This window comes from Heloderma suspectum, chromosome 1, assembly GCF_057233095.1.
Source record: "Heloderma suspectum isolate Gila_16-S chromosome 1, 16-S_ref, whole genome shotgun sequence".
Classification (NCBI taxonomy): Eukaryota; Metazoa; Chordata; class Lepidosauria; order Squamata; family Helodermatidae; genus Heloderma; species Heloderma suspectum.
In genome coordinates, this window is record NC_139458.1 from 59,079,005 (window position 1) to 59,095,721 (window position 16,717).

Here is a 16,717-nt window from a genome sequence, read left to right on the forward strand (position 1 = left end):
TAAAAACAAATCCACATAGGTATGGTGTCTTGTTGGGAAATGACCTTCTGGATAAATCCGTATAGGAGAAAAAAAAAAGAGTATTCAGACATACACACACACGTGTGTTCTCCCTACATGTTTATCTTATTTCGACAGACAGCCAAATCTGCGCTTCTGTGTGGGCACTACTAACATTTATCGCTTATATTACAATTGGGACGTGTATGTATTAGGGAATGTTTGTTTTCGAATACTTTAAAATGTGGGTTGTATCCAATGACGATCCTACTTAGAGTAAACCGATTGAAATGAATGGGGGTTAAATTAGATTAACATTGGATTCAATCCTATTCAGTTGGTTATAACCCCAGGTATGGGACATCCTCGTCAAGGGCAGATTGGCGGGATCAGGCGACGAATTGCATCCCTTTAATTTTAACGATTTAATTCTGTGGGTAGTAAGTCGCAACACACACACGCGCAGACACAAAACAACCAACTCCGGGACCCATCTCGCATGTGTCATTATGTCAGATATACTGTAAAGAGGTGGTGTGTCCCGGTCCTCCGCCCCGCAAGGAACACAGGTCGTGTGCAGACAATTATTGGCAAAGGGCTGCAAAATTGTCTAGGCAGCTCTGCACATACTCTTGTGTGGTATATTTAACACAAAAGTTCGGCCTATGAGCGACAGAACCTCTCCGTTGTATGTGAGCAGTACATTGCAAAAGTTCCTTTCTGCTGGGGGATGGAAATAAGAAAAGGAAAACTTTTCTTGAAAATGTCCTCCAAATCCTACGGAAGAGACAACTATCGCAAGACGATCAATTAAATCAAGGAGAAGACGGAGGCTGCAATCGTCTGCATACACACACCTGGAAGGGAGGCCCATTGAACACAATGGGACTTACTTCCAAGTAAACAAGCGCTGTAAATCCTCACTTCTTAGATGGTTTGCTAAGCGGCGCCTCCTCTCTAGCCAATTCAGCGCTATTCGAGGAAAAGTTTATAACTTTTTCTATTAAATCTCGAGTAGAAATAGTATACTGCTGTTGGTTGTTGTTGTTGTTGTTGTTAAGGCTTCTAATACAGAAACATTTTTAATTGAGTTCCACACATTAATTCTTCGACAGAGCCTTTAAAACAGTCTGATTTGCAGCATGAGCAATACGAACTTTTAATTTTCCATCTTTAGGGGCGATGAGCGCAAAAATGTCCACTTCCCATGACCCCCCCCCACCACCACCAAACGCAACCCATACGGTGTGGTTGGTATTGACTTCCCAATCGCTAACCAGAGCAGATGTAATGCAATGAACGGGCGCGAGTCCTCAACATTTTTCTTGGGAGTACAGTCTATTGATTGCAATGGGACGAATAAGAGCGCTTAGATTCACAACCCGACTGAAACAGCTCGAGCGTTCCAGTTGGTGTCCGCAGTGGCCAACCAGCACCTAAGGACGATGCCCGCTCCTTTTACCTCTCTAGTCCAGAAAAGTTGTAAAACAGGAGGGACGGAGACTTTCCTTCAGGGACCTCTCCCGTCGAGGCTTAAGTCTCTCCATGCCACCCAGTAGCGCTCCAACAGCGGAGCGCTCTTTCCCCACCATCCCATTGCAATGCTCCGGACTGGGGAGTCTGCGTTCTGTTGTTTTGTTTTTAAATGGACATAGGAGACTGCACTTTTCTTGGGTGCAGAACCTCCCCCAAGCTACAGAGTTTTGCAAGCTTGCAAATAAATAAGCAAACACCAACGATTGTGCGTCTTTCTCCCATTGCTAACACAGCCACTGAGTAACTCTTGGGGCGTTTGTAGGTTCCGAGAGGGAGGACGCGAACGAAGGGGAAGAAGAGAACCAGGAAGGGAAGGAGACAAGGAACTTCTACTTCTGGGTCGGGTGATATTCCTTTCCACCAGACCTCTTTGACCGGGCTCCATTTGGGTGGGAATATACAGACGCCAAAGGAGTTAAAAGAAGTTGTAAGTGCTCTGTAGAACAACGGGGGCGTTCAGGTAGGATTCCTTCCTTCCTTCCTTCCTTCCTTGGAATACCCCCGTAGGATTTCCACCCCGGGTTTGACCATTCGAATCTGACTTCAAAACCCCCACCGATCTCAATGGGAGAGATGCGGTCCGTTTTGCTTTAGAATTTGGAAAGAAAAGGAAAGGAAAAGAAAATAGGGGGGAAAAGCGTATCCCAAAGTTCTGCTGCCCTCCCACCGATGAGAACGGGTGTCGCACTCAAGTTTGCAGACATCCCCGCCCTTCCTTCCTCTCGCTTGCCCCACACTGACACACATCATGTCCAGTGGTGGAGAAAGTCTACCTAAGGCTGCTGCCCTTCTGGCCACTTACACTAAAGAGGAGAGAGCCAGGCCGCTCTGCAGCCCTTTGTGTGTTTCGATTTCTTTAGCATGGCGATGATAACAGTTTCTCTCACACACATAAACATAAACAGTGGGTGTGTGTGGTGATGGGGGACCCAGAATGTATGAGTATTTCTGAAATCGCGGTACAAACAGCAATTTAACTATTAAATTATTTTGTAAGCCGAGAAACCCCAGCAAATCCACGGATCCTTGGGGCCATTTATGTAACTTGTCTGTGTCTGTCCGTTTGTGTGTGTGTGTGTGTGTGTGTAACAGAAAAATCATCTAAACGATGTGTCTTTCTGTCCCCTCTTAATCTTAAAGTTTCATTGGTTCCAGCGGATTGGAAAACTAAGAAAGTCTGGATAGTTTTTGTCCAAAGTAAAAACATTCCCACATTCCCACTGATCTTCATGGGAGAGATGCGCAGTGCAATCCTATGCATGTTTACTCGGAAACAAGAGCCACTGTGTACAGTGGGGCTTACTCCCAGGTAAGGGTGCACAGGACTGTAGCCTGATCTGTTTTTATTTGTTTACCACCTTTCTACCAAAAAAGGGCACTCAAGGCGGCTTAAATGCATGTCTAACACTCCCACTGAAATAAATAAGGCGGAAAAGACCTTCGCCTTGGCTGACAGTTGGTTGTTCCCTTTGTTTTTAGAATCAGGGCCGACGGCCACAGATCAGTGCTGAAATCTCATTATTAAGACCAGCATCCGATCCTCAGTATAGCTACTTCTAAATGATATGCCATCCTACATTAATTTACCTGGGAGTGAATCCTTGGAACTTGATTACAAGTGGAAGTGTTTAGAGTGAAAGTGTTTAGGGATGAATCTCAGCCGGCCTGAGAGTTATAAGTTTCCCCACACTTCACTGATCTGTTTTGCCAACTGTAGGGCTTTTATTCTCTCTTTCCCGCATACGTCGAATAAGGCTGAAATACTGAATACATTTACTTGCGTGTAAGTCCCAATGAAATCAGAGAGTTTTACTCCTGAGGAAACATGCTTAGGATTACACTACAAAGGGGGATTCTTCCCCCACCCCTTCGAAGCTGCGTAATTTACAAAGAAAAGCGCACGGAAGCCGTGATTTAAGGGGTTGCTAAGAATATGCGCTTTAGAGGCAAGGAATTACAGAGTAGTTCTGACTGTAACCGTTCAGCATATAATTCCACCTTAGATTTGTGTTAGATCATTATTCAGACTTTTTTTTTTTTTAACTTGGTACGGGAATGGAACCTTCACTTGTTTGAGAGGTCCCCCCTCCACACTCCCCAATTATTTCTGATGTGCAAACAGCCGATTTCTTAGATTATCCAACAAAACGGGCAGTTACCAGCTTTGTGACCAAAAACAAAACAACAACCCCGTGCCTCCCGAACTGGCTGCCACACCTCTCTCGGTGGGACGTGGGAGCGAAATGGGGTCTAGATCATCACTGGGCGCTTTGCTAAGTCAAGAGCAGTTTATTCCAAGCCACGCTTCCCCAGTCAGACACTCAGAAAGATTTGCCTATGTCCCTCTATCTTTTGCCAGGCGTGAAAGCAAAAGGTGTGCTCTTACGGTAGACAAAGAACCAAGAGGTTCAGGAAGACACTTTCCTATCTCCAATCCCTGCCTTAAAGGTGTTTGTTTGTTTTTTTTAAACACATTCGGATAAAATGTACGTTCGGATCTATGCAAAAGTACACCAAGTGGTGTGAGCTACCTCTTTAAGAAAGGAGTGGAGAAATTTAAGATGGATGGGGCTACCTCTCAGTCATGGGTGCTAAATCGAACCTCTGTGTGCAAAGGCAGTCTATCTGTGAACATCAGATCCTGGGCACAAACCATAAAGAAAGGCCTTGCCTGCCAGGTCCTACTTCTCAGCTCTTAGAAGGTTGGCTGCTGTTAGACACAGAAGGTCCACACGACAGATGGACCTTGATCTGATCCAACAAAGGCGGGTCTGACGTTTTTATTTCTCACCCTCCTAGAAAATTGAGGTGGGGGCGCGCGGTTGTTTGGTTTTTAATGCAAAGAGGTGGTGGAAACCTGCAGCCTTTAATCATGCGTATGTACCTCCAAAATGGTATCACTTTCGGTACATATTAGCAAAGCGATGGATATGGTACCAGAGAAAAACGGCTTTTCTGTCAGCTAAATAAACTCATGGGGTAAATTAGTCCATTGGGGAGGTTTAGATACAAGCGTCTAGGTCCATCCAGACAAAGTTGAGCCCTTTTAAGTCGGATGAATGGAATGGAACTCGACTACGCTTGCCTCTGGCTGGCTTGTGCCCCCAGGGCAGACCCCTCACCCGCCCAAAAGAGAGAACAAACTGGACACAAACTAGATACCCTGTCCATTACAAACGTAGGCCCGGAATCTGCAGATCGGGTCCCTGCTTTGAGATAGTTAAGCCACTATCGGTCGTACCTCCGTAATCGACTCCAAAAAGAACATAGGAACAGTATGTAGATAATTAGTCTAATTACTTAGAGGAACGTAATTGGCGTTATATTTTCCTGTAGCAGTGTGTGTATACCTCTTCTCCCTTGATAAATACATATTTAAAAAGAAGCCCTCAACTGCCTGTCTCGACATGTTCTTATGTTTTGAAGAATGAGAGAGGAACAACAAACCCATTACAATAGTCGCCCCATCTGATTAGCCGTGTAATATTTTCTGTTTGCGCCTTTTACCCTGGGGGTGGGGGTGGGGGTGGGGGTGGGCTGGGGAATGGCTCATATGCCTTTTCTTTCGGATTTCGAAATCTTAGCCTCCAAGAAGGTGGCTTTTTAACACACACACACGACTGAATTCCATTTATAAATGTTAGGGAAGTGTACATTACTTCCTACCCTACAAAATAGGAATGGAGCGGCAATTTCCCAGCGAATAGGATTGAAAAATATAGATCCCCCCGCCCCGGAAAAAAAAACAACAACTACGAAGTATAATTCAATCAAATTACAGAAAATTGCTTGAAAATCCAGAGCAGGAGAGATCCATTATGTCTGTTTTATTAGTGACAAGTACAATTACTCTAAACTAAAAAGAACACTGGTGAATATATAATTGGCCGTAATCATGTTAGTGTTTGAATAAAAATGACGGGAACATTTAACACTTTGACAACAAAATGTTCAGGAGGAAACGGGGGGGGAGAAACTTATTTATTCAAACAGTTTTTATTTGTAACCACGTGAGGGACAAACACACTTTTGCTTTGGAGCGATCGGTGACTCTCACCCAGCCCTCCGCCCTCTCTGTAACAAGCAAATATCTGGTGCGTCATGTGCGGGTGTGCAGGGGAAATGCTTTCACTACACCTCTTGCTCCTAGATAGACTCTACCTAAAGGACGCCACCTACAGGGAGCGGTCCCTATCCTTCCTCCCCGCGCAGCCAATCACTGAGAAAGACCCCCACATCCGTGTTAATATTCCTCCTTTAAATTGGGCTCCTAAACAACAATGATCACAATATTTGCTTTGGAGTTGCCTGAGTTTGTTAACACTTGACGTGATCTACGGATCTGATTGTGAGAAGCCCCTCCCATTTCTGCGGCATGGATCTGCGAAGTTTAATAACAGCGGCGACAGTAAGAAAGCCGAGTGAGGTTGGGGGGAAACCCCACGATCTTCTGGTCTCGCTCAGGCGCTCCAACGACTCTTAGGACTGTCGGGTGAGACTTCTCGGGTGTCTAGCCTTTAAATACACCTACAGACACCAGCCGCTTGACGGCTCTGGAAGACATTCTTTAATTTAAAAAAGTGATTCAAAAATAACCCAGGCGCAGATTTCCTATGGAAAAGAGGGGAGTGTGTCCCCATCCCCACCCGAAATACATTCATGCGCGGACTTTTAGCTTGCGCATCCACATATCCGTAAAGTCCTTTCAAACTGTTTCGATTGTTTTGGATTCACCAACAGAACTCTGGGAAATATAGTTTGGCTGTGAAAACATGGAAGACTCTTAGACTGAGGTTCCTTTTCTAGCCCTTTCCTAGAATTACAGTTTCCAGGGTTCCCTACTCCGGATCTTTGACAGCAAAAGAGAAGCTTAATTTAGATTTATAGCGTTCATAAACCTCCTAACGCAAATTCACATAAAGCAACACAAGTTTGAATATAAAATAGATTCTATTTGGCTTTTTAAGCTGATATACATGAGTATCTTTCAGTTCTGTTTCCAGTCAGGAACGAAAAAGACGCTAGTTACTATTTGGACCATAAAAACGCTAGTTACTATTTGGACCATACTTGGGGAAACTTGGAAGTGTGTAAGAATTACCATTTTGCTAGAAAAGAAAATGAGAATCCAGGGGACTTTGAATGGTTTCAACAACAACAACAACAATAATAATAATAATAATAATAATAATAATACAGCAGGAGGTATTGGCGGACTCAGTTCAGGCTATTCTTGGATGTAAACAATTTTTGTTTGGTTATTTGTTTTTAAACCATTGATTCATTCCCATTTCCCTTCTAATTCAAGCCTATTTGATTATTTTACAGACAAAACATCTCAGCGGTGCGTTTTATTTTGTTTACTGTTTTCAGATCACTCTAAGTCTAGGTTGCAGCTACTGAAGACAGTCGATGTATTGAATTCAGACGCAAAACTGACATCGATTTTAATGTAGTTGTTCGTAGTCTTCGACATTCGGGTGTGGATTTAGAGGGTTTTGAAAAGTGTGTTATGATTTACAAATGCTGGCTAGGGCGGAGGAGGAGATCCAGCTCTGTACATCTTTGTAAGTGGGATACTAAAGTTTTAGAAACTTTGCCCAAGTCATAGTTTGCTAGAGAAAGGGCACCATTCAAAACAAAACAAAAGTCTGTCCTCACTTTTGTTTCTTATCCCGAACTACCGAAGTGAGCGTTGGGAACCCGCGGAACTCACGAAAATACTCCGGGAGGAACAAATAAATCTTCCTTTTGAAGCTTTCCTTTCTGTCTTTCCCCCTCCCTGAATCCCTGTTAACAAATAACTCCCTTCCAACAACCTGCCGTTTTGATCATTTATGTCTTTTTTGCGGCGTGTGTGTGTGTGTGTGTGTGCGCGTGTGGGGGGGAGTTGATCAGCTAAGCCCGGGACGCTCATTTTAACCGAACAGGTCTATAATTTCTTGCCGGCATTTTTATGAAACCGCAGATGTTAGCCCTTTTCTACGTGTTCGGGCTGCTAATGCCAGACCACTTAACACAAGAACAACAACAGCAGAAAATGTTCATCGTCGCTGGAGCCTTTCCCAGGACGAGCTCTCGGGAGCTTGCCTTCAGTTCCTTCCAAGACACACTAAACAACGTGGGGGGAGGTAAAGATGGGTGGGGGGAGCCGGAGTGCGTGTGTGGGGGTCACTCTGGGAGGCGGGAGCAGGAACCCTCGCTCTTCACACTCCCACCCGGGACATGCAGTTTCCCAGACGCCCCTAACCCAGTGTTTCTATGACTCCACCCCCGCCCGACCCCACCCCACCCACCCCCTGGAAATCTGGGAAGGAATGGTCTCCTTTATAGCTTTCCATCTCTGTCTCCGCCACACTTCGGGAAAAACCTCGGGATCCTTGCCCGCTTTGTTTCCAGAGGTTCTGGGCCACGGGAGTCCTCTTACTGTAGCGCCCGTTTAATTAGGACAGATACGGGCGTTTCCGTCCTGAAGGGTTTTTTGGCCTCCCAAAGTACCGAATGTCTTAAGAGACCTCAGAGATTTGCGTAAAAGGCTGCAGCCCTAGGCACGCTCGCTCGGGAGTAAGGCCCGGTGAACGCCACGGGACTTACTTCTGAGTAAAGATGGCTAGGATTGTGGTGTCAGAGAACAAAGCTGGACCCAGATGATCCGGACATCAAATCAGCTAAAATCTGCTGGGACCAAAGAACCATGCAGCGAACTAATACGGTTTTCTCAACACACAGTCTCTCTACCCCACCCCGGCAGAAAGAGTTTCTTTTCTCAAAGATGATAAGGCGATCTATTACAAATGAAATGTTTATGTTCTGCAACGCTTTGAGGGGGGGGGGGGGCATGGGAGACTTTCCCCATAGAGTGATCGGGTTGCGCAGGTAGAAGCAGGGCTCCATTTGAACTGCACCAGCGACATCTAGTGGCAGAAAAGCGCTCTCTCAGCTTCGTGGTTCGAAGTTCCCTGCTATAGGAAGTACTTAGTCAAGAAACTGAACAAGGCATCAATCGTAAGGCTACTTACTTGTGAGTAGCCCATTGAACGCAGTGAGACAGGTGTGAGATTATGCTGTTAGGCTGCAATCCTTTACACGCTTTCTTGGGAGTAAGTCCCGCTGAACATGTACAGGATGGCGCTGTAGCTCCACCTCTCCAACCCCCAGCACAAGATGGTTTCTTAAGACTGGCCCAGAAGTTTGAGGAAGGAGAAGCTAGCCTGACTTCTTACCTCGCCCGTTCTGGGGCATGTTTCTCATAACCAGAAGGAATTTTAGACCTTGTTATTTAGGGTTGCGGGATGGGGGTGGAGCAAAGATGAACACAATTTATTTTTAAGCCCAACGGTTATTTCTGCGCTGAACACAGCCCGATAAAACTAATTCCCCCCCCCCCGTGAGGTTGGGGATGGGGTTCAGCACCTTGGATAGCTCTTTTTAGAGTTCTGGCTGGTTCTGGCTAAAACTCAGAATGGATTCACAGCCCCGCCGAAATCGGAGCCGCCAGCCTCCACTGATACCCCCCCCACACACACACACACCCCTCACTTCTCAATTCTACACAAAAGCCCACGAAGAGGACGGGAAGGGCCAGCTGCGAGTGTTCCAGGAGAGTCAGTCAGGAGGCGGCAACGAGACCCAATTGTCTGCGAAACTTTTGCTCGAGTTGTGGCTTGTGGCGGCCGCGGTCTCTGGGCTTTGTGAAACGACGGTTCCTCCCCATTTCAATGCTTGTGTCAACTCTCATTAACTCTGCCGGCCATCTTCCTCCTCCGGGCCGGCCGGCCTTGCTTGAGGCGGTCTGTCGACTTCATGGGGGGGAAGGGGCCGCTGCCGTGCTCTTGTCGCGCTCGCCGTCGCGCTGATGGCCTTCTTTCGGTGGCGAGCGGGGACGGGGTGTCGACAACACAACCGAGGAAAGCTTTCCCGTTCTTCTACCTCCTAGCACCTCTGACTTTGGCGGGGTTGCTCTGGGATGCAGTGCAGAGGTTGTGAATATTTACATTTATATGCGCCTTTTTCCCTCCTGCAAGAAATCCAAGGCGGTCCTCCACAACAACCCTGTGAGGCAGGTTAGGCTGAGAGGCAGTGACTGGCCCAGAGACACCCAATGAGCTCCTGGCCGAGTGGGGACTAGAGCCGGGGCCTCCCGAGCCCCAGTGCACCTCTCGAACCATTACACCACACTGTCTGTTACAAGCTGAAACCACTAGAACTCCGGATCGTCCACAGAGAGACGCGCACTTTCTTCTTGTGCAAGGTGTGAGGCGGGGCGGGGCGGGGCGGGGCGGGGCAACCAACGCAGATCCCCCGCCTGAGATTCAGTGGGTTCAAAAGTCAAATCCTAAAATTCGGGTAGACATAACGTGATGGGGAATCCGACATGTTTAGAACAGGCCCCGCTCCTAAACCACGACGTGGGCTTCACACGTATACCCTTAGTCATCACGGGACCACAAGCATCAAGTGTGAACTGCATGTGTGAATGGTCGCTGATCAAACCTGACAGGCAGAACTTTCTCGTTACTAGGGCAGACCCGACGCTTCCTTCCCACGATTCGCATCGCTGCAAGTCCCCAAGGAGCGGCGAATCTCTCTCTCTCTCTCTCTCTCTCTCTCTCATCTATCATTATTTCTAGACAGCCTTAAGAAGGTGGAGCCCTCTCAAGGCGGTCTACAAGATAAAACACACACCTCGCTTTCGCATCCTCATCCTTTGATCCCTCAGCATTTGCTGACGGGCAGCAGAAGGTGTGATCTGACGGACTCCCTTGAAAAAGTACTGCCTCTGAGGAGATGCTCTGTGCGTGTGTGTGTGTGTGCGCGCGCTGGAGGGAACTTCAGCCTGCGAATTTTGATAGATAATGATGGCGCTCATTTATATGATCTTGCTGTCACCAAGTGATGAACACGTGTGTGTGTGTGTGTGGGTGTGTGAACTTGCCCCAGATGATGAGCAATCAAGGGATTACTTTAGGGCAAAATCAACTGAAACCAATGGGATTCACTTCCATGTATTTAGATGCCCCGAGGGGGGTTATCTTACAGGAAGAGGAAACGCCGTCGTCCCTGTCAGAAATGCGAACTTCTGGCTTTGCGTCAAGGCTATACGTGGGGGAATCCTTTCCTTCAGAACTAGAGTGTTTGTCTTCTGTTCGTCGGACTACCCTCACCGAACCTTCTTTCTCTCCTCTCTTCCGTTACTACAGCCACTAATGGTCTCCTCTGCCCCAACACAATCCAGTAAAGCTTCCCTCCTTCGCCCGGGGGTTTGACAAAGCCTGAACTTGAGTGTGGTGAGGATGGGACCAGTAGGGATACTGTTCGACTTTTCCTTTGGTCCTGAGTAAGGAGGAATTTGGGTTTCATGAGGTTAACTTCTCTTTATATTTAGGTATTTTAATTGGCTTTAACACTGCAATCCTATGTATGTCTACTCTGAAGTAAGTCCTATTGAGTTCAGTATGATTTACTCTCAGGTAGGTGGGTATAGAATTACAGCCTCTTTGAAATAATTGGGACATACTTCTGAATAGACGGCTAGGATTGCGCTATAAGTCTACTAAATGCTCTGATCTTTCCACTCGGAGAGAATCACACGCTAAAGTACCGAATGATTATTACTCACTTGAAGCATCTGAAAACAGGAGTTCGATCCAGACTTAGAGCAGACCTATTGAAATCAATGGGACTTCAATAGACTATATTTAAACAGACTGATTTGAATTGGTTTACTCTAAGTATAGCAAAATCTGGATCCAACCCAAAGCATCCCCCCCGCACGCCCTTTGGAACTATTGTTTTCCCCAACCATCTAAACGTATGTGGATTTAAGTGATTACTGCCCCCCCCCCCCAATCGATTAACTCATACAAGACTGGAGTAAGATGTATTTAATCGGGTAAGAGGTCCAGTAAGAAGGATGTGCGGGAGCTAATGAAGTGGCATACTCTGCACTAGCCCTATACGTGTCTCTAACTCGGAGGTATGTCCCAGTGAGTGAAATGAGACTTACTCCCAGATAAGTGTGTATTGGATTGCAGCGCTCAACCCTGTATATGTCTACTCGGAAGTAAGTCCCATTGAGACTTTCTTCAAGGTAAATGGGTACAGGATTGCAGCCGCCTTTGCAGCTATAGTTGCAAAGCCAGAGAAGCCATGAGTAACATTGGACAAAGGGCAGGAATTGAGGTAGTGGGGAGAAAAAACAAAACACTACATGAGAAACAGACCTCTCAAAATAGACATCTGGGCATCAGCCAAGTACCCCCTGCAAAGGGAGAGGAAGGCCGCCAGACCATAATAATGCCCTGCACCATTAGGAGGATTCAGCACAAGAAAGAGCTGGGAGAGTGGCGTGGTTCATTATTGCATTCATTTGTATGTAATTACGATTTTGTATTCCGCCTCTTCCTGAATCGGTTGGCAAGGCGGTTTATAACTGATTCCTTAAAAAGAAGGAAGGAAGGAAGGAAGGAAAGAAAGAAAGAAGGAAGGAAGGAAGTGAACAATAAAGAACAATTCAAAATTAAAGACAGAGCCAAACTCTAACAAATAAAACAGCAGCTAAAACAACAAAGGATAAAAGAAAGAAAGAAAGAAAGAAAGAAAGAAAGAAAGAAAGAAATCCAAGATTCTATACCTTGGGTAACATTTTCATCTAAAGTATGCAAAATGTGCATATCCAGGCTGGACTATTATAACATGCTCTACCTGGAACTGCCTTAGAGAGGGTTTGGAAACTCAAGTGACAGAGAATGTAACTCAAATTCAATCTCTCCATGCTTGTTGGAGGACACACCTTTGGAACATATATTGTACCAGTGGCATAGGTTGACTATTACCTTGCTAGCCCAATTTAAAGTGCTGGCATTGACTTTTAAAACTCATAAGCAGTTTAGAACCAGGTAATTTGAAGGACAGCTTCCACCCACACTAACCTGCCCAGGCCTTAAGATTGCTCTCATCAGGGTCTATTAGATTGGTGGGCACCCTAGACAGGGCCTTTTTAGTGGTAGCCCTGTATTTGTGGAACTGCCTTTCAAATGGCCCTTGAAGACTTTTCTGGGTAGTGTGCTTGGTTTTACATTGTTCAAAATGCTGGTGGCTTTTTAAAACCTTAGTTTTAATTGGTTCTTAACAAAAGTATCTACCTAGTTTGTATTATTAACTGTTGCATTTTAGCGTTGTAATTCTATTAAGGTTTTGTTTGTTTGTAAGAAAATGGAATTGCTGTTTTTAATGGATGATATTGTTTCTAGATTTTTCTAGCTGGCTGGGGGAGCCGGGAGTTGTAAGACTTTTTTCTGCCTAAATATGCGTAGGATTGTGCCCTAAATGAATGAATAAACACCACAGAAAAGGTCTTCTATAGCCACTCATCTCTCTTTGGAAAGTTTGAGGAGCAGACTCTCAGAGGAAAAGAATAATCCATCCGGCACAGAGTGAAGGACTCTGGACCCAATTCCAAAAGACATCTCTCTCTCTCTCTCTCTCTCTCTCTTCCTCAGACTGTTTCTCTTTTGTGAATGAAGAAACTGCGGGGGGGGGGATGAATAATAAGATGAGGATTGCAAAGCACCCAGCAGATTAAAACGACGAAGGCTGCAACCCTTTCCCTGCAATCAAGAGACCTAGAGACTTGGTCTTTGTTTTTAAAATTAAAGCCGATGTGTTTGTATCTCCATTCCACTCCCCGACCCCGGAGTCGGGATATACCTCCAAACATCCTCCAAACATTTCCTCCCATGGTTAGAACTTATCAGCCCAAGCCATCGGGGCGTGGTGGAAGAGAGCCTACTATGAATAAATCTGGGTAAGCCCGTTTTCCCACCGAAGGTGGTGTACAGGCTCTTGTGTTTGTTAGCGCAAGAATGCAGAGCAGGCCCGCTCCAGAAATCCCGAGACAGAAAGACATTAACGAAGTGCATAACTTCCATTTTTAAACTGATGAGCGATGCGAGGGGCGCGCTTGCCAAAATGTAACGCGGGGGAGGGGGAGCAGGGGCTCTCTGCACATGGTCGGTTGCACTATATTATCCACTCCCCATGTTTTTAGAGTTGAGGGTATTTTTCAGAAAAGGAAAAGTGATTCTTAATGGCGAACTAAGAAGCTCCACCAGAAGCGTGCGTGCCTGCGTGAATGTGTGTTGCCGTTCTCATCCAGGGAGTGGGATTGACGTCTCTTGTAGGAAAGAGCAGAACTGCATGTTCTCTCTTCGTTCCAAGATGCCTTTTCAGAAAGGCTCGAGCTGATCTCAGATCCCAGCTGATCTTAACAGTAAGAACATAAGAACAGCCGTGCTGGATCAGACCAAAGGTCCATCTCGTCCAGCATTCTGTTCTCACAGTGGCCGACCAGCTGTCTGTGGGAAACCCACAAACTGGAGACTGCAACTGCACATTCCCCTGCACATGTGACTAACATAACCTAGGAAAATATGTCCCTCCAACTCAGCCTCTCTTTGATACTTTCAGTCAAAGACAAAACACAGCTCCACCACGTTGATCTGCCTGCCTGCCTATCACCTATCTAACTATCTATCGTGTATCTATCTAGCTAGGGGAGGGGCGAAAAAGTCGAGGGAGGAGGGACTCTGTCACTAGCGCAGCTCCTAAGATCGGATCGAAACCAGGACGAAACCGGAAGCCTTGCCTTTCAACCCGAAACGGTTATGTTGAACCCCCAAAGGAGAGCGTCTCTTAAAACCCAAGCCGGAAACGTAGGGCGTCGCAGGGGAGGCTGGTGGCTCCGATTTCGATGGGGCTGTGGATCCATTCTGGGTTTCACTCAGCACCAGCCAGAACTCTAAAGGAGCTACCCGAGGTGCTGAACCTATTTGGGGGATAGGGCTCAGGGCCTTGCATAGCTCTTTTAGAGTTTTGGATGGTTCTGAGTGAAACCCAGAGTCGGAGCCACCAGCATCCGCTGGGCAGTCCAAAAGCTCGGGCTTCCCCCCGGCAGTGTAAACGCCGATCCTGCACTGCCGGACCGGCGCCTCCCCGTGGGCTGCCTGCATGCCTCTGCTCCCGCCTTCCGCCTTGCTGCAAACGCGGCGTCTCCCCCCGCTCCCATTCCGCTCCAGAGGGAACCTGCAATTAGGGGCTGGTGGCGTGTCTCCCCCCTCCCCTCCCCTCCCCTCCCCTCCCCTCGCTTTGCTTGAATTGCTTCGGGGCGGACGGAGGGGGGGGGCAAGTTGGCGAGCCGCGGGCGAACCGAACAACACAAGCGCCGCAGCGCGGAGCCAGGACGAGGCCCCCGCCCCCCCGCCGCCTCTTCTCCCAGCGCGGCTCCGCAATTGAACGGAGCTCATTATCATGCTGCGCTCACTCGCTGCCTGTCGAGGGTGGGGGCGGGGGGTCCGCGGGGGGAGGCAGCGAGCCCCAGACAAAGCCCGCGCAGCTGTATTTGAGCTGGGCCAGCGCTGGCAGACGTGCTGCGTGTCTCGCTGGGCAGCGCCGCGCTCTCGCTGCCTCGGCAGTGGCGAGGAGAGCGGCCAGGAACAATGCGTCGCCGGGCGGGGGGCTCGAACACGGTCCCCTAGATAAATGCCCGGGGGCGGCGGCGGCGGCGGCGAATTGGCCGCCACACAGCCGCGCCCGCAGCCCGGGGAAGAACAAGGGGCGGGCGCTGTGAGAAGGGGTCCGCTCGATTTGGATCTCTCACTTCTAGAGTTCCAGGATCGAGCGGTCTGTCTACCTATCTATCCTAGCTAGCTAGCTATTTCATCTATCATCTATCTGTCCTATCAATCATCTATCTATCTGTCTATCTATCTATCTATTCATCCATCTATCTCTATCATATATCTATCATCTCAATCAATCATCTATCTATCTATCGATCTGTATCGGTCGATCTATCTATCATCTATCAATCTATCTATCTATCTATGTATCATATGTAACGAGGGGAGGAATTGTGATCTCACTGGCTCGGCCCTGGAGCAGTAAAAATTCTCAGGATAAATTCTAAGTGAGTCATAAAGCAGCAATTTGACCCACACGCGCATACACTGTGATTACTGTACACAATCGCGTGTATAGGTTATATATAGCGCTCTGTTCTCTCTCTCTCGCACACACACACGCACGCGAACCATATTATTCTCCGAACGATCCCTGCCAAACGCGGGGCCAGGGGATCAGCTGGGACGCGAAGGCAGCCTCTAGCATCCCCTAGGGTTCAACAACCTTCTGTGGCTTGGGCAGCCGCGACCGTCTTTTCCAAGCCCTGGAGGTTTGAGAAGGGTCCTCCGCTTTCTGTCCCTTTCTCTCCCCACCCCCCGCTGGTCCTTTACAGAAGGAAAGTGGACGGCAGCCAACTTCTGTTTGAACCAACTACACCCCAAATGTCGCTGGGCTCCGCCCAAGGCCAGCCTCTGTCCCAGCACGGAATGGTCGCTGTGAGCCAGGCCTCCCTGACCACAAATAAGACGGGAGCCCAAAGCTTGTTTATTGAGGTTTAGATCACAGCGTTTCCTTAAAAACCAAACCAAACGAAAACTGGAGACATTTTGTAGGGAGCAATCAAAAAAGTCCTAATTGTGCGGAGGACGCCTGCGTAGGATCTTCGTGGGCGGAAAGTCGACTGGTTTATTCAGAAAGGGGCGGGCGGGTCTTTCTGGTTACCAAACCTACGCGAATAAAAGTCATACAATGGATTTAATCGTCTCCCAAATCCATCAAGTACAATAACCAAGGCGAAGGGGTGTATACACACGCAGGACCTTCGCCAGCAAAACCTTGTGCAGCCCGAACCTATATGTGTTTAATAAGAAGTGAGTGCAAAATGGGACTTACTTACAAGTAAACATGCATTGGGTTGCAGCCTTACATTTTCTCCGGACATCCCGGGTGGGCTCTCAGTCTCAGACTCTTTCAAATTGGGCGGTTCTGATTATGTTAATAGTCTGTCCAGATACACAAGTTCACAATCCTAACATTCAGAAATCAGCTCCAGATCTTCAGGACAACTGGTTAAATCCAGAGGGCATTGTGCTTCGGTAGTGCACGGAAAGATACATACGTGAAAGTGCATTCAGATGTGCATAGGAATGTACACGTGAGAGGGGGAAAAACCCAACGTCCAACTAACGTTCAGTTAGTACCATGTGTTTGTAGCGTAGATCTGAAATACTAAGGCATCAATCCTGTATCCAAACGAACAGAGTTATCTGGGAGTCAGGTC